The sequence below is a fragment of the Bombina bombina genome, chromosome 4 (genome assembly GCF_027579735.1).
Source record: "Bombina bombina isolate aBomBom1 chromosome 4, aBomBom1.pri, whole genome shotgun sequence".
Classification (NCBI taxonomy): domain Eukaryota; kingdom Metazoa; phylum Chordata; class Amphibia; order Anura; family Bombinatoridae; genus Bombina; species Bombina bombina.
The window spans coordinates 516,514,667-516,528,353 of record NC_069502.1 but is presented as its reverse complement, the minus strand read 5'-3'; positions in this window follow the sequence as shown (position 1 = coordinate 516,528,353).

The following is a 13,687-nucleotide window of genomic DNA, read 5'->3' as shown; positions in this document are numbered from 1 at the left end:
TATTCCTCCTATGATTCGTAAATAGCATGCATTGTGCAAACTAACCTGGATGTATGGTCTTTGAAAGGCAATTCTATTCAAAATATCCATTTATCTTCATTATGTGTCATATTCATCATTTTCAAAATAGAGGATTGTGAAATACCATCTAAAAAAATATAAATAACATTATGAACCATAAGTGTCTCCCCTAAGATGCATCCTGCATCCCCAGTCTTGTTCCAGAGAATTGTGACCACTTACCAACCATGTAAATGTGTCTTTGCATGTTTTTCAAAGTCAGCACAGTTGAAAGACACTGCCACAGACATGATCACATTGATTCTTCACTTTTAATCAGGGATTCTTCACTTTCAGTCTGGGATTCTTCACTTCAGTCTGTAGATGAAGTCATCTCCCTAATGGAAAATAAAGTGTAAATAAAATCATTAATAAAAATGTGTGACTTGGTTCTGCATCCCCCCTAACCATTTCCGAAACTATTTAGATCAATAGCTTACTAAGCGTATGTAGCATCTTTAGTGTAATGTTCTATCAATCAAGTGTGAAGCTGAGTCATATACATTGTGCAGACCTAACCTCTGATATATGACTTTGAAGCACATAGTATTGCTAGCGTATCCCTTTCTGACTATTTAAAAATCTAGTAATGTGTAAACTAAAAGATACATTTAAAATTGCATACCATATTGTGCAAAATCTCCCCCCCCCGTTCCATACATTGTGTATACTTACCATCTTATGTTGTCTTTGAAAATCAGGTGGCAAAGTCATTACAGGAGCCAATGCCAGAATCATCTGATGTATAAATTACCTATGATAAGAAAAATATAAAATTATATTTCGATCTAATAATTTGTTGAACAATCCTAACATGTTTGCACAATTCTCTACTTCACATTTCCCTAAAATTCACACATATTCGCAATGCTCCTGCGTCTGAAGTTGCGGTTGATGATGTTTTCTCTGACATTGAGCCCCTCGTCCCAGAATGGCTCCTCTAGAACTGGGTTGTCCTCCTCATCTTGGAGGAGATCTCGCGGTGCCTGGACGGCCTGCAGGATCCCAGCCCGCTGAGCTATGTTATGCAGGACACTGCAGGCTATAACAATCTTTGCCACCTTCCTAGGGATGTATTGGAGGGCTCCCCCAGACTTGTCCAGGCATCTTAAGCGCATTTTGAGGAGCCCAAACATCCACTCCACTACAGCCCTAGTCCGCTTGTGCTACGTATCTGTTTGTAGATAAAACTAGACATTTGCAGAAAGAGAAATACATGGTTAACTCGCATCCTATATCTGCACATTTAAGCTAGGACATGCTACATATGCATTTTTCGCATAAACCAGACATTTGCTGAAAGAGAAAGAAATGGTTTAATTGCATCCTATATCTGCACATTTAAGCTAGGACATGCTACATATCATATTGCTGAAAGATAAATAAATAGTTAAATCGCATACTATAGCTGCACATTTTGCACATTACACAAACACAACTCTTTTTGAACATTACAGTGGCAATGGTCTAAATTCTGAACCGTGCTGTGCACAAATACTCACCAACGAGCCACCCATCAGGAAACTGTTTGCCCTCAAACTGCCGCCACAGTGACGACTTCCTGAGGATATGGGCATCAGGACAAGCCCTGCATAAATTTGCACACACATTCATAATCCGCATCCGTGTATGCATGTTGAGACTATGAAAATGTTTGCGATTTCGGAAGGGCTTGTCATTTGCTGGAGCACGCAGCGCAATGTGGGTGTAATCTATTGCTCCCAACACATTGGGCATTTAAGCTATTGCATAGAATTCCCTCTTCATGCTCCTCCAATCACCATCATTTTGAGGGAATCCTATGTAAAGCTTACAAACTTGTACCATGGTGTCCAGAAAATTGTCAAAAACCACAGAGAAAGTACTCTGAGACAGCCCATGCATGTACCCCTCTCCGGATTGAAAACTTCCGGAGGCCAGGACGTGTATGCAACTTAGCATCTTGGTCATGCCAGGGATTGCAGTCCGCATACGTTTACGTGGCTCTAAATGAGGTTTAAGTAGGTTTAAGTAGTTAGTAAAAACCCATGAGTTGCTCTGAATTGAGCCTATACTTGTCATAAACCTCAAAGTCGCTTATGTTATCCATGGTGGTCCTCACCCTGTGAACAGGAGGACCTCTTATCAGACAAGCCCTATGCCTCTCTTGGAGACGACGAGCATGCCTGATTCTGTTGTACACAATTCGTGCAACAGCACAAGCACCAACTAACTGGGGATCATCCATATTTGCCAAGCCAAGCAGCACAAAGCTAAACAGCAGAGCAAACACACAAGGAGTAACAAGGTATGCAAAAACACAAAAGCGATTTGATACAATGTCGATCACAAGGGATGCTTTGCCCATGTTGTTTGGGGGATTTATAGTGCAATATGTCCAATGGTAGCGTGTTCATAATGATTGCTGATTGTATACACTTGATTGTATCTGAGCGGCGTGAATGCTTTCAAAGTGGGCGGAATTTCTTGTGTTTGATGAAATTTATATGAATCATAATGTGATAGCATAAAATGTAACATATACAGTGCCCCTTCGTAATGTTTGTTCATATGCGTAACAAATACTTAGTAAACGCAATGTTATATTAAAAAGCACACATCCACGTTAACATGATTGAAAGTGCATACTAGACATTTGCAGAAAGACAAATGATTAAATTGCATCCTATATCTGGACATTTAAGTTATGACATGCTACATATTCATTTTTCGCATAAACTAGACATTTGCTGAAAGAGAAAGAAATGGTTAAATTGCATCCTATAGCTGCACATCTAAGCTAGGACATGCTACATATCTGGAGCTAAAACTAGACATTTGCTGAAAGAGACAATTAAATGGTTAAAGCACATCCTATATCTGCACATTTAAGCTAGGACATGCTACATATCATATTGCTGAAAGATAAATAAATAGTTAAATCGCATACTATAGCTGCACATTTTGCACATTACACAAACACAACTCTTTTTGAACATTACAGTGGCAATGGTCTAAATTCTGAACCGTGCTGTGCACAAATACTCACCAACGAGCCACCCATCAGGAAACTGTTTGCCCTCAAACTGCCTCCACAGTGACGACTGCCTGAGGATATGGGCATCATGACAAGCCCTGCATAAATTTGCACACACATTCATAATCCACATCCGTGTATGCATGTTGAGACTATGAAAATGTTTGCGATTTCGGAAGGGCTTGTCATTTGCTGGAGCACGCAGCGCAATGTGGATGTAATCTATTGCTCCCAACACATTGGGCATTTAAGCTATTGCATAGAATTCCCTCTTCAGGCTCCTCCAATCACCATCATTTTGAGGGAATCCTATGTAAAGCTTACAAACTTGTACCATGGTGTCCAGAAAATTGTCAAAAACCACAGAGAAAGTACCCTGAGACAGCCCATGCATGTACCCCTCTCCGGATTGAAAACTTCCAGAGGCCAGGACGTGTATGCAACTTATTATCTTGGTCATGCCAGGGATTGCAGTCCGCATACGTTTACGTGGCTCTAAATGAGGTTTAAGTAGGTTTAAGTAGTTCGTAAAAACCCATGAGTTGCTCTCAATTGAGCCTATACTTGTCATAAACCTCAAAGTCGCTCATGTTATCCAAGGTGGTCCTCATCCTGTGAACAGGAGGACCTCTGATCAGACAAGCCCTATGCCTCTCTTGGAGACGACGAGCACGCCTGATTCTGTTGTACACAATTCGTGCAACAGCACCAGCACCAACTAACTGGGGATCATCCATATTTGCCAAGCCAAGCAGCACAAAGCTAAACAGCAGAGCAAACACACAAGGAGTAACAAGGTATGCAAAAACACAAAAGCGATTTGATACAATGTCGATCACAAGGGACGCTTTGCCCATGTTGTTTGGGGGATTTATAGGCAATATGTCCAATGGTAGCGTGTTCATAATGATTGCTGATTGTATACACTTGATTGTATCTGAGCGGCGTGAATGCTTTCAAAGTGGGCGGAATTTCTTGTGTTTGATGAAATTTATATGAATCATAATGTGATAGCCTAAAATGTAACATATACAGTGCCCCTTCGTAATGTTTGTTCATATGCGTAACAAATATTAAACGCAATGTTATATTAAAAAGCACACATCCACGTTAACATGATTGAAAGTGCATACTTGTGTATAATGTGCATAGACATGGCATAGAATCTGATCGATCAATGTTGCTGCAATATTGTTGCCAAACAATAAAGTAACAGGTGACATCTGTAATATTCTATATATAAGTGATTGGCAAGATTTCAATATTTTACGTGTCCCATTGAAATCAAAATAATAATAAAGATCTTCCAACCCTCTCGTTTGCATATATGTAGTATTGAGTGAGAAACTGATGACAGTCCTAATGCTGTAATCTGTATGGTTGAAGCTTAGAATGATGTCATCATATTAGCAAGATGCCTGTCTAGTTTGCAAATCTTCATTCTCTTGTTGTATTTTTCAACATTCTTATTGTGTGCTGATTAAAATGATAAATGTGTGCTTTGTTGTTGAGTGATGTGTGTTATGTACATATATGTATGTATTGTGATTCTTTCCCACATATGTTCATTTATATAAAGCAGTATAGCATTGTTGTTCCTTCCAAAAAACTCTAATATTTTCTAATGATATGTTATTGTACGTAATTCCTAATGGTATATTATGAGTGAATCGTGATGTTAAAGGGACACTAAAGCTGTAATTTCTGTTTCATGATTCTGAGAGAGAATCCAATGTTAACCCACCTTCCAATGTAGTTGTATGATGTAAATGTGTTCATTGTTTATATCTATTTTTTTGAATGAATATCAATGCACATGTATGAGTCAATGCCAAAAGGCATGTATGTGCATCCATAAATCATCATCTGGTGAGCCTATCTAGATATGCTGTTCATCCAAGCATATGAGTTGAATAAATGAAATTCTAGAATAGACGTAAATGAGACGTGTTTACAATTGGCTACTGTTTGTGAATAATTAAATCTTAAAAAATTATTTTTCTGTCCATTTAAATATGATTTAATTTTGGAAACCGATTTCGTATTGGTGATGATAGAATTGATGGTGATTAATAGTTGATGTAATGTAATTTCCTTTTAAGAATTTGATGTTGTAGTGATATTCACACAAGTAAAAGCTATAACTCCATAGGGAAAAGTAATTTTGTGATCTATTTGTCATAGTGGGACTAACGCAAGAATAAATGAATTAGCGCCACAATTTTAACACTGGTATTACGAGTTTTAAAGTCTAAAAATTTTGCGTGCGTTAGGTAAATCTGCCGGTCGCTTGCACAAGCACCTATTCCCCATAGAAGTCAATGGAGGATAGAAATTTCAAGAGAAATAAAACACAACACTTCTGTTGAGCGTAAAGTGAGTGACGTCATGTTCTTCTGTGAAAAAGTAGCTAAATCGTGTCAAGTTCATAATAAACTAATGTTTTGTATTGATATGTACTGTATATTGTTTGTATGTATCTAATTCTGTATGTATGTGATAATATTTTTAGTTAGATGTAGCTAGATGAGTGTATGTTCATGTATGTCTTTATAAGTCAATGTAAAATAGGTATGTGTGCATTTTTTTTAAACACCCGAGATCTCGTAACTTTGATCCGTTATATTTTGACATTACTTTTTTTATTTAAAAATGAAATATTGTAGAGTGTTTGCATGAGTGTAAGTGTACTTTGTGTAATGTTTTTGAAGTGGTTCGTGGATGTTTTTGTTATTTTTATATCATTAACTACTGGGTCTGTGTGGCGTTAGGTATTTAGGCGTAGATGTGGATATTTGTGGCGCTATGGAAACTTGTAATAGCAGTGTTAGGGGAAATCGCCCATAACGATGATATTTGAGTCATAATGCACAACTCGTAATCTAGCTGATTGTTAGGTGATGTAGGCTGATTAATGATATTGATATAACATCAGCTTGATAGCCCTTGTATCTATGGCGATCTATGGACAGGTTATTAACTGTGGTACATATAGAATAGGATTGTATACACACTACCCTAAATAGGGCATCCTTAGCGACATTGCATGTGGCTTGTGTTTACACATGGAATATGACATGACAGTATAATACATGCCGATTACCTATGGCGATCTGTGTATAAATTTGAATCCATATTTACAAGAGTATCTGGGACATAACAGCCCAATGCATAGAGGTGGTTTGTATAGCGATACCTCATGTATGGATCCCTTTTAGACAAAATTGGGATGTATGGAATATATTGAATAATACAGTATATGTAGATACAAATAATAATAATAATCACTTAAGCTGTCACACAGCGAATACACTGTAGCTGTACACATATCATAATATATGTGGTTATGTCGATGAACTACACATGCACTTTTACCAATTCAGCAGACATTGAAAATGTTGTTTTTGTCACTATGGCAGCTATGATGAGGTCACTTCCTGAGTGTCCACATCCTGTGGGGGTGGAGGTTCTCACACTATATAAGTTTGATTATTTGCATATTTTTGTCTGAAGAAGGGGAATAAGTTCCCTGAAACATCAAGTCTTGAATAAAATTGCTACACCTAAAAATCAATTGAGTGCAGACCCCTTGGGCTATTTATACCTATATATTTCTTTCATATAGGTAGCAAGAGTCCATGAGCTGTTACGTATGGGATATACTTTCCTACCAAGAGGAGGCAAAGTTTCCCAAACCACAAAGCCTATAAATAACCCTTCCATCTCACACATACCTCAGTTTTAAAATTTTGCCTACTTAAGAGGTGGTTGAAGCATGATGTGCTTGATTTCTTCAGTGAAAGGCGCTTCAGAGCATATTGAAGCCTGGTTTCTCTCAGAGTACAGTGCTTGTCAGAGGGAAGTGTAAGAGTATTGCTTCATGTCACCATGTTTTCGCCTCATGGGAAATCTTTTCTCAAGCTCTCTATAAATTCACTCACAGGGATTCATCTTCTGCCTCCCTTTACAGATCAACATTATACTCATATTCCATTACCTCTTCTGATATGTTTTAGTACTGGTTTGGCTGTCTGCTTTTAGTGGACGAGTGTCTAGAAAAGGTAAGTACAATTTTTATTATCTATGTGGACAAAGTTCTTTCTATGTATATACTATATAAAGACCCAGGGTCAGGTTTTGTTTTTCCCCTTTTTTATATTTGATAGTTAGGTAACTCACATAAGACACACATATGGTATGTTTTTTTTTTAACAGCATAACTCTGTTAAATAAGGGGGGCATGTTTTTTTTTATCATAATATGCCTTAAAACACTTGCTTGCTATATTAAGTAAGGGGAGGAGTCTAGTAGACATACATAGGGAGAGACTTAAGACCGAACTCCTGCAACAGGACTACATCCCATATAAACCGTCAGTCTAAAATGTATTTTTGCACATTAGTGCGCTAGCTGTGTCACACTCTTTTTATGTCATAATATGCAACATCATCTTTTTGTGCTGTACGTTGTGCACCGCTTGCAAGACCTTCACGCCAAGAATTTTATTTTTATTTGCAGTATTGAGATAGTTTCATGCTGATAGTTATATTGCGTATGCGATCTTTGTTGAGCGCTATCACCTACTGATCAATCTAATGATGTTTTTATGTGTACAAATGCATGGGGGTTGCAGATGACGTACACCCAGCAATGAAAAAGTTTATTGCTACCGCCATTTAGAGGGCTCTGACTGCACTACCACCGTCAAATTAACGGAAAAAGTATGTTCATATTCCCTCCTACTAGTAATATATGTATTGACCAATAAAATACTGAAGTATCTTCTAATTTAGAGTTGTGGGAAATAGTTCCCAAGGTCAATGGGTCTATTTCCACTCTAGCTAAACATACTACTATCCCTTTGGTAGACAGCACTTCCTTTAAATACCCTTTAAAAAATGTAATCTTATCTAAGTAGAGCAGATTTTATACTGGCTATATATTTAGATCAGCTATGTCTATTGCTGATGTAGCTACTGCTTCCACTTTTTGGCTATCCAGCATTGCTCAGTAATTATCTTGTGACCCTGAATGTTTCAATGTTTTGAATTTGCTAAACAACATGCAAATAATTTTATTTACGATGCAGAAGAGCTTTATGACCTAAATCATGGAATGCCGATATGGTATCTAAGACCAGATTACCATAGTTTTCTTTTCAAGTAAAGAATCTATTTGGTTCTCAACTGGATTCTATAATTTCTACTCGGCTAGATTTGGAGTTTTGTCGGTAACAACCCGAAAAACTAACGCCGGCTTTTTTCTGGCCGCACCATAAAAATAACTGGTATTGAGAGTCTACAAAAAGGCTGCGTTAGGCTCCAAAAAAGGAGCGTAGAGCATTTTTAACGCAGCTTCAACTCTCGATACCAGAGTTGCTTACGCAAGCGGCCAGCCTCAAAAACGTGCTCGTGCACGATTCTCCCATAGGAAACAATGGGGCTGTTTGAGCTGAAAAAAAACCTAACACCTGCAAAAAAGCCGCGTTCAGCTCTTAACGCAGCCCCATTGTTTGCTATGGGGAAACACTTCTACGTCTGCACCTAACACCCTAACATGTACCCCGAGTCTAAACACCCCTAGCCTTACACTTATTAACCCCTAATCTGCCGCCCCAGCTATCGCTGACCCCTCCATATTATTATTAACCCCTAATCTGCCGCTCCTTAAACCGCCGCTACTTACATTATCCCTATGTACCCCTAATCTGCTGCCCTAACATCGCCGACCCCTATATTATATTTATTAACCCCTAATCTGCCCCCCACAACGTCGCCTCCACCTGCCTACACTTATTAACCCCTAATCTGCCGACCGGACCGCACCGCTACTATAATAAAGTTATTAACCCCTAATCCGCCTCACTAACCCTATAATAAATAGTATTAACCCCTAATCTGCCCTCCCTAACATCGCCGACACCTAACTTCAATTATTAACCCCTAATCTGCCGACCCAATCTCGCCGCTATTCTAATAAATGTATTAACCCCTAAAGCTAAGTCTAACCCTAACACTAACACCCCCCTAAATTAAATATAATTTAAATCTAACGAAATTAATTATCTCTTATTAAATAAATTATTCCTATTTAAAGCTAAATACTTACCTGTAAAATAAATCCTAATATAGCTACAATATAAATTATAATTATATTATAGCTATTTTAGGATTAATATTTATTTTACAGGTAATTTTGTATTTATTTTAACCAGGTACAATAGCTATTAAATAGTTAAGAACTATTTAATAGCTAAAATAGTTAAAATAATTACAAATTTACCTGTAAAAGAAATCCTAACCTAAGTTACAATTAAACCTAACACTATGTTATCAATAAATTAATTAAATAAACTACCTACAATTACCTACAATTAACCTAACACTACACTATCAATAAATTAATTAAATACAATTCCTACAAACAAATACAATTAAATAAACTTGCTAAAGTACAAAAAATAAAAAAGAACTAAGTTACAAAAAATAAAAAAATATTTACAAACATAAGAAAAATATTACAACAATTTTAAACTAATTACACCTACTCTAAGCCCCCTAATAAAATAACAAAGCCCCCCAAAATAAAAAAATGCCCTACCCTATTCTAAATAACTAAAGTTCAAAGCTCTTTTACCTTACCAGCCCTTAAAAGGGCCCTTGCGGGGCATGCCCCAAGAAGTTCAGCTCTTTTGCCTGTAAAAGAAAAAATACAATACCCAAGCCCCCCAACATTACAACCCACCACCCACATACACCTAATCTAACCCAAACCCCCCTTAAATAAACCTAACACTAAACCCCTGAAGATCTTCCTACCTTATCTTCACCTCACCGGGTTCAACGATCTGTCCAGAAGAGCTCCTCCGATGTCCTGATCCAAGCCCAAGCGGGGGGCTGAAGAGGTCCATGATCCGGATGAAGTCTTCATCCAAGCGGGAGCTGAAGAGGTCCATGATCCGGATGAAGTCTTCTATCAACGGCATCTTCAATCTTCTTTCTTCCGGATCCATCTTGCAGACCTCCGACGCGGAACATCCTGCTGGCCCGACGGACTAACGACGAATGACGGTTCCTTTAAGGGACGTCATCCAAGATGGCGTCCCTCGAATTCCGATTGGCTGATAGGATTCTATCAGCCAATCGGAATTAAGGTAGGAATATTCTGATTGGCTGATGGAATCAGCCAATCAGATTCAAGTTCAATCCGATTGGCTGATTCAATCAGCCAATCAGATTGAGCTTGCAATCTATTGGCTGTTCCGATCAGCCAATAGAATGCGAGCTCAATCTGATTGGCTGATTCAATCAGCCAATCGGATTGAACTTGAATCTGATTGGCTGATTCCATCAGCCAATCAGAATATTCCTACCTTAATTCCGATTGGCTGATAGAATCCTATCAGCCAATCGGAATTCGAGGGACGCCATCTTGGATGACGTCCCTTAAAGGAACCGTCATTCGTCGTTAGTCCGTCGGGCCAGCAGGATGTTCTGCGTCGGAGGTCTGCAAGATGGATCCGGAAGAAAGAAGATTGAAGATGCCGTTGATAGAAGACTTCATCCGGATCATGGACCTCTTCAGCTCCCGCTTGGATGAAGACTTCATCTGGATCATGGACCTCTTCAGCCCCCCGCTTGGGCTTGGATCAGGACATCGGAGGAGCTCTTCTGGACAGATCGTGGAACCCGGTGAGGTGAAGATAAGGTAGGAAGATCTTCAGGGGCTTAGTGTTAGGTTTATTTAAGGGGAGTTTGGGTTAGATTAGGGGTATGTGGGTGGTGGGTTGTAATGTTGGGGGGCTTGGGTATTGTATTTTTTCTTTTACAGGCAAAAGAGCTGAACTTCTTGGGGCATGCCCCGCAAAGGGCCCTGTTCAGGGCTGGTAAGGTAAAAGAGCTTTGAACTTTAGTTATTTAGAATAGGGTAGGGCATTTTTTTTATTTTGGGGGGCTTTGTTATTTTATTAGGGGGCTTAGAGTAGGTGTAATTAGTTTAAAATTGTTGTAATATTTTTCTTATGTTTGTAAATATTTTTTTATTTTTTGTAACTTAGTTCTTTTTTATTTTTTGTACTTTAGCAAGTTTATTTAATTGTATTTATTTGTAGGAATTGTATTTAATTAATTTATTGATAGTGTAGTGTTAGGTTAATTGTAGGTAATTGTAGGTAGTTTATTTAATTAATTTATTGATAGTATAGTATTAGGTTTAATTGTAACTTAGGTTAGGATTTCCTTTACAGGTAAATTTGTAATTATTTTAACTATTTTAGCTATTAAATAGTTCTTAACTATTTAATAGCTATTGTACCTGGTTAAAATAAATACAAAGTTACCTGTAAAATAAATATTAATCCTAAAATAGCTATAATATAATTATAATTTATATTGTAGCTATATTATGATTTATTTTACAGGTAAGTATTTAGCTTTAAATAGGAATAATTTATTTAATAAGAGATAATTAATTTCGTTAGATTAAAATTATATTTAATTTAGGGGGGTGTTAGTGTTAGGGTTAGACTTAGCTTTAGGGGTTAATACATTTATTAGAATAGCGGTGAGCTCCGGTTGGCAGATTAGGGGTTAATAATTGAAATTAGGTGTCGGCGATGTTAGGGAGGGCAGATTAGGGGTTAATACTATTTATTATAGGGTTAGTGAGGCGGATTAGGGGTTAATAACTTTATTATAGTAGCGCTCAGGTCCGCTCGGCAGATTAGGGGTTAATAAGTGTAGGCAGGTGGAGGCGATGTTGAGGGGGGCAGATTAGGGGTTAATAAATATAATACAGGGGTCGGCGGTGTTAGGGGCAGCAGATTAGGGGTACATAAGGATAACGTAGGTGGTGGCGCTTTGCGGTCGGCAGATTAGGGGTTAATAAGTGTAGGCAGGTGGAGGCGACGTTGAGGGGGGCAGATTAGGGGTTAATAAATATAATACAGGGGTCGGCGGTGTTAGGGGCAGCAGATTAGGGGTACATAAGGATAACGTAGGTGGCGGTCGGCAGATTAGGAGTTAAAAATTTTTATTTGAGTGTCGGCGATGTGGGGGGGTCTCAGTTTAGGGGTACATAGGTAGTTTATGGGTGTTAGTGTACTTTAGAGTACAGTAGTTAAGAGCTTTATAAACCGGCGTTAGCCCAGAAAGCTCTTAACTACTGACTTTTTTCCTGCGGCTGGAGTTTTGTCGTTAGATGTCTAACGCTCACTTCAGAAACGACTCGAAATACCGGAGTTAGAAAGATCCCATTGAAAAGATAGGATACGCAATTTACGTAAGGGGATCTGCGGTATGGAAAAGTCGCGGCTGAAAAGTGAGCGTTAGACCCTATTTTGAGTGACTCCAAATACCGGCGGTAGCCTAAAACCAGCGTTAGGAGCCTCTAACGCTGGTTTTCACGGCTAACGCCAAACTCCAAATCTAGGTCACTATTTTTGGAGGTAAGGGAGTGTTCCTGGTTCAAGACAAAAAGTCTAAGGGGAAATTTAAGGTTCCTTTTCTCAGAACAGAGAACAGAAAACTGCTCCCTTCCCTAAAACCCCTGACTCAGCCTGGAGCCCTTACATTTGTAAAAAAAAAACTAATCCAGCCCCTAAAACCTCAATAAGGTGCGGCCCCCAATCCAGCACTAAGACCAGATTAACATCTTGTAATGCTCTAACTTACTGCCCCTTTAAGTATGGCCCTCCTCCTTCAGCCTATTTAAGCCAGCACTTCCTCTAACACTCTGCTTAGGTATCTTCAATTGCAGAGAGTTTCCTTCCTGTGCAACTTACTGAAGCCAATCAACTACAGACTGCTGTTGCTCCTCAGTCTGTATCAGCTGCTAACTTAAAGGAGCTGCAGCCTTTTTCACTGCTTCTGGATTCACTGTCAGTTTCTCTATAACAGCAGGACACTCCACACTGAAGCTGCATTGTTCCTCTCCTGCTGTTTGGAAAAGCCTTTAACCTTAACTACTGAATTACTGCTGGCAATCACTGCTCTTATGATCTCCTATACAGGACTGCATTCCTTCCATAAGATAAGTTGTTTCCCTTACAATCTATGCTTATGTGTGCTGCTCATTAACTCTCACAAAGTCTGTGCTTGCTATAATATGTAATACAACAAATCTTACTAGTTCTTTTTGCTTACAGCACACACACTAATCATCAACTTGTTATAACCTGTTGCTTAAATGGACTGCAATTAACAAACTTTGTCTCTAACTGTTATTGATGAACTACTAATCTAAAACAGAGATTGTTTGTTTATTTTTCCATTAATCTCAAGGCAGCCCCTGTGTTCAGATAATGTTTTCATCTACCCACAACATTAGTATCAGCTGCTAGCCAGCTAACCCTTAATTAACCAACTATTGCTAGCAGTCTTGTCTGTTCTCTCAGACTCTGACTGCTACTGATAGTTAAATCAAATTGCAGTTTCCTATGGTGTGGCCTCTTGTCAATGATTCCACTCTAACAACAACTGCTAACAAACTCTGATATGACAGAATACCTAAGCCCAAAATAATAAAAAAAAATATATATATATATTTCTATATATATACATTGTGTAAAAAAAAAAAAAAACTTTTGGATTGTGTTTTCTCAATTTATATTTA